Source organism: Notothenia coriiceps, unplaced genomic scaffold (genome assembly GCF_000735185.1).
Source record: "Notothenia coriiceps isolate Sejong01 unplaced genomic scaffold, NC01 NC01_scaffold00021557, whole genome shotgun sequence".
Classification (NCBI taxonomy): domain Eukaryota; kingdom Metazoa; phylum Chordata; class Actinopteri; order Perciformes; family Nototheniidae; genus Notothenia; species Notothenia coriiceps.
Genome location: NW_011354258.1, coordinates 259,238 through 264,444, shown reverse-complemented (window position 1 = coordinate 264,444; position 5,207 = coordinate 259,238). Strand labels below are relative to the sequence as shown.

At 35.4% G+C, this 5,207-nt stretch overlaps 1 protein-coding gene across 1 annotated transcript in view; it reads right to left on the bottom strand.

The window, feature by feature from the left end:
* Positions 1-1,043: 1,043 nt before the first annotated feature.
* LOC104953362 (electrogenic sodium bicarbonate cotransporter 1-like) overlaps positions 1,044-5,207 on the bottom strand; it is a 42,064-nt gene continuing 37,900 nt past the window's right edge. The window contains exon 23 of the mRNA XM_010780300.1: positions 1,044-3,546. The gene's annotated coding sequence lies outside the window, so the exon portion shown is untranslated. The remainder of the gene's footprint in view (positions 3,547-5,207) is intronic.

Below are 5,207 nucleotides of genomic sequence, written 5' to 3'. Positions count from 1 at the left end.
AGTCTCTCCTCCCAATCTCTTCTCTCAGCATCTGCCTCTCCATCGTTGTCTCTCTCTCTCCCTCTCTCTCCTCTCTCTCCTCTCTCTCCTCTTTCTCCTCTTTATGCACTGCCCCTCATCTCAATCTCCTATTTCAAAGGGATGATAATTGTGCTGTAAAAGTGTTTGGGTGCTCATTGCATTTTCACCTTGAACAAAAAAAATCTCACCTGAATATACAAATAAGAGTTGGTTAGTTGATATATTGTTCACCAAGTTTCTTGTCTTGATGATTTCTCATCTCACTGTAATATAGGCCTACCATTTCTATTGTATCACTCATAAACTGTCAATCACCATGTTTTTCTAACCTTTCCTTGCTATTTTTACATGGTTGTTATTAGAAAATAAAAGGAATACCTGTGGTATTTCAAATTGAAAAACATGTGAAGTACTCACTTCTTTTGCAAATCACTTGTAATGATGAACTATTTTGTGCTAGAAATTATGGCTATAACAGGCAGTGGCCTAGTATACAGCCCACATGATCGATCCCGGCCCCTCATCACAGTCAGGAACGATAATGTGGCCCCCAGAGAAAAAAGTTTGGGGACCCCTGATTTACATCATGATTGTTCTGTCGATTATTTGTTATTATCATTATTTTAGATAAATTATTGAAAAATGCAACAATTTGATAAAGCTTAAAGGTGTGCTGGTTGAAATGTTATGTGTTGGAGAAATATGTAAAAATAAAATACATTGATTCAAAACTGAGAAAATAAATAAATCTTCACATTTAAGACTCTCAAATCAATCATGAATTGGTAACGAAATAACAGAATAGTTGTTTAATATACTTTTAATGTATTAACAAATTAATCGTTATGCTAACGTTCATATTCCACATGAGAGCCATGCTGACATTGTTCAGCTATATAATAATGTATCATAACAGAGTAATATATCAAGCATATTTATAAATTCAAATGATTCAAAATCTTCTTTGCTCTGTTTCATGTAACGTTATGTTCTTCCACCAGACTGAAAAGCAGCACACCATCACTGTTTGATCATTCAGTTTATTTCCAATATACATTTCATTTTGAAAAATATAAATTCTAAAATAAACCATTTCACCTGTTTCTAAAAAGTCACAACACGTTAATCAAAAGAAACATTGTATCATTATTTATTCTGTAGGCTAAAATTAACATCATTAACAAGATACTTCATTTGATGTTGTCGACTTTTGTCCGACATGCTGACAGAACAACACACTTTAAACTAACAGTTCTCCACACGCTGTGCCCCCTCGCTGCTGCTGACTAATAAAAACACTGATGTGTAGTGTAGCTGATGCTGGTACTTAGGTTGATGAACTGAAACAAAAACGAGTTGCAAGACAAAAACCGCGATGGTACGAAGAAACTTGTTGCATTTTGGTTTGAGCGGAAGTGCCTTTATATACAAGACTTACAGAGGAGGCTGGCGGCTCATGAATCACTCAGTTTGAATTTTTTTCTATAGTGGTGATGAAGACAGAGAAGAATTAAGAATTGAAATCCTACTTGTGAGAAAGTGCGTCAGTGTGCCCTTTAGAGATAAAGTGGAGATAATGTAATGAAAAACAGTGCTTTAGTTGGTAATACTGGCCAATAAAAGTCAACGTTTTATCTCTAGCTGTGACAGTGTGGACGCGCTGGGCACTCTGTAGCAACACAGTTTGTACAACATGTTCTTCCTCATTTCAGCAGATTGATAATAAATCCTTGTTTGAGGAGATGTTTGGATTTTAACAAGTCTATGTACGAGCATATTGAGTTATTGTTCGCTGTAATCATTCCTCTCCATACTGGACGAGAAACAACATCTTTCTAATGCTACACCTTAACAAAAAGAAAGATGTCAAGGACAAAAAATGTACAATCCTGAACAAAATTAATCTTAAAGCTAATCATTTAACTTCAGTATGTGTAGGATATGCTAGCCAACATTTATCCATTCAAAATGTCTCAAATTCAATGTGTCGTGAAACTTTCTTTTTCAAATAAAATAGACTTTTAGCTAGTTTGAATGTAAAGGAAGTTAGACTTTTATGCTAACTTCCTGTGAGGCATAAAGTCTTTCTAGATGTAGTTTAACTTCTCAAGGCAAATTCTGGACATGAATGAAAACCTAAGGACACATTTTGCACAAAGATGTTCCCATATGAATAAGCAAACTTTGCAAAGTACAGAAAATAATGAAGACAGCGACCAATAACTCCCTGGTGTACACACAGTACTGCATCTGAGTAGTACTATTATAAGGAAAGACTTGAAGAAAATCCAAATGTTGATTATATATCATAACATAACATAAGAAACAAGTGATACCATTTTCACATCAGATAGTTCCCACAGCAGCTGAGACAAGAAGAAATAAACCCGCTGCATGAAGTTCACATGGATCTGATTCCCTTCTCATAATTCCTCGTCACGATAATATTTTCAGTCGGAATCAATCTCTTATAAGCCACTTAGGTAAAGTAGTTTGTGCAGCAAAAGCGATTATATGAAATGCGTTCCTAGGTATTATTTAAGTTTGGCTTAGGAAATTCTGATGATAACATATCGCTCAACTGTTTTCTACCCACATAAGGGGGGAAAAAGGACATAAGAAAAAGTTACCAATATACACACAAAGTAACCATTTAAAAAAAAAGATAAAGAAAGGATTTGATTTAAGAGTAACAAAAGTTTTGAAGTGAAAACGTTACAGAAAGGTTGAGAGAATTAGAAAGAGTAGGTGGAGGAATTCAACCACATCAAAAAGTGATAATACAATATTTACCTCATCTGCATCATATATTATGCATTGTTAATTAACTGCTAATTAACTTCAAATATTCAATTCATACACATTTCCGTCACAAGCTATAATACAGTGAACCTCTTGAATCATTTCAACTCTCAAGAGGAAAGAGAAAATAGCAAAAGCCCATGCCACGTCAAAAATCAACATGTTGCATTTGTTTATAATAAGCATTTAATCTAAAACAAGAGGTAGAGCTATAAAAAAAAACATAATTTTCCTGCTACAGGAAATCGTAATTAGAGTAAATTGATTTATAAAAAAATTCAGACCGATGATATTTATATATATTTTTATAAAAAGGAGCAAGGAGGGATTTCATGCAAGGTCAAAGAGCTGCAGCATTTCTGTGAAAGTGTGGGAAGTGTTTCAAAGAGGAAGAGGGAAGAGATATCAGCCTACTGTGTAGAGGTGAGCAAAAGTGTCAGATAAGAAATGGTTTTACATATGGTGGTTTTATTTTCCTCAGTGTTTTCCCTTTGTTTTCGTTCCCACATACTTTGAACAAAGTCAGAAAAAGGTGGAGAGGATTTTGGAGTTAAAATTTATATTTTTTAAAAAGAGAAATGAGAGAGAGAGTCGCCTGGCGGTGGTTCGGTGCTCTACAGAGACGTTTCCGATCCTCTGCTCTTCCAGTAAAATGAATTATCATCGTCTGGGTCCATGTCGATGGTAATCCGAGGCACAGTCGTCAGGGGACTCATCTCAGGGCTGAAACACAAACATATGTATTGTTTGGATACATGATGGGATAGTAGTGTAATGTTATAATTAAAGGAATAGTTGATATTTTGAAAAATACACTATCCCTGGAGCCAGCAGCTAGTTAGCTTAGCATAAAGAGCGAAAAAAAACAGCTAGCCTCGCTTTGTAGGAAAGTATAATCTGCCTCGAGTGCAAAGATAGACATGTTGGACTTTTATTAGACTAGAGTTGTTAATAAGTGGGGGTTTGTAAGCTTAGGAGAGAGGCAGGCCTGCTGTTAAGGGCCTCTTCAAATGTTTGTTTTAAGCTAGGCTAACTAGCTGTAGCAACATTCTCGTCAAGGATCGTCAAAACAGTGAATAAGACACACAATAAGTCCACAATGTCAGGATGTTCTTTTGAAAGGATTGTTGTGGTTCATTACAACTTGGATGGGTCAATTGTTGTTATATTTTGCAATAGAAATGAGCTTTTATAGATAAAAAAAACTCAACTGATCTAAACAGAAATCAACTTGCTTTTCAGCCATAAATCTTGAACAATTAAATTCAATGATTCTTTCTTCTAAACCATCAACGTGTATCTTAGACCCGATTCCAACTAAGTTGTTAAATGAAGTTTTTCTATTAATTAGCACTTCTTTATTAAATATTGTGAATATGTCTTTATTATCAGGCTATGTTTCACAATCATTTAAAGTTGCAGTAATAAAACCTCTTCTTAAAAAGCACAACCTCGATCCAGAGGTTTTAGCCAATTATAGACCTATTTCTAATCTCCCATTCCTCTCAAAGATTCTTGAGAAAGCGGTCGCAAAACAGTTGTGTGATTACTTAAAAAACAATGATTTATTTGAAGATTTTCAGTCTGGCTTTAGAACACATCATAGCACAGAGACAGCTCTGGTTAAAGTCACAAATTACCTTCTAATAACCTCTGACAAGGGACTTGTGTCTATTCTTGTTTTGCTCGATCTCAGTGCTGCATTTGATACTATCGACCATGATATCCTATTGCAAAGACTAGAGCACTTAGTTGGCATACAGGGAACTGCTTTAGGCTGGTTTAGGTCATATCTATCTGAACGCTCTCAGTTTGTACGTGCCAACGATGAATCTTCCATGCAAACCAAAGTTAGCCACGGAGTGCCACAGGGCTCAGTCCTTGGACCTATTTTGTTCACACTATATGCTTCCGTTAATATATTAACGGCAATATTATAAGGAATCATTCTGTACATTTCCACTGTTATGCGGATGATACTCAACTATATTTATCCATCAAGCCTGATGAAACCAATCACCTAAATAAAATTCAAGACTGCCTGAAGGACTTAAAAACGTGGATGACCTTAAACTTTTTGATCTTAAACACGACCAAAACTGAAGTTATTGTACTCGGCCCGAAGAATCTACGAAACAAATTATCTAAAGATATACTAACTATGGATGGCATTAATTTGAGACTGTAAGGAATCTTGGTGTTATATTTGATCAGGATTTATCCTTCAACGCCCACATAAAATCAATTTCTAGGACCGCCTACTTCCATCTACGTAACATTGCAAAAATCAGGCATATCTTGCCTCAAAACGATGCAGAGAAACTAGTCCATGCATTTGTTACTTCAAGGCTGGATTATTGTAACTCTTTATTATCAGGGTGTAC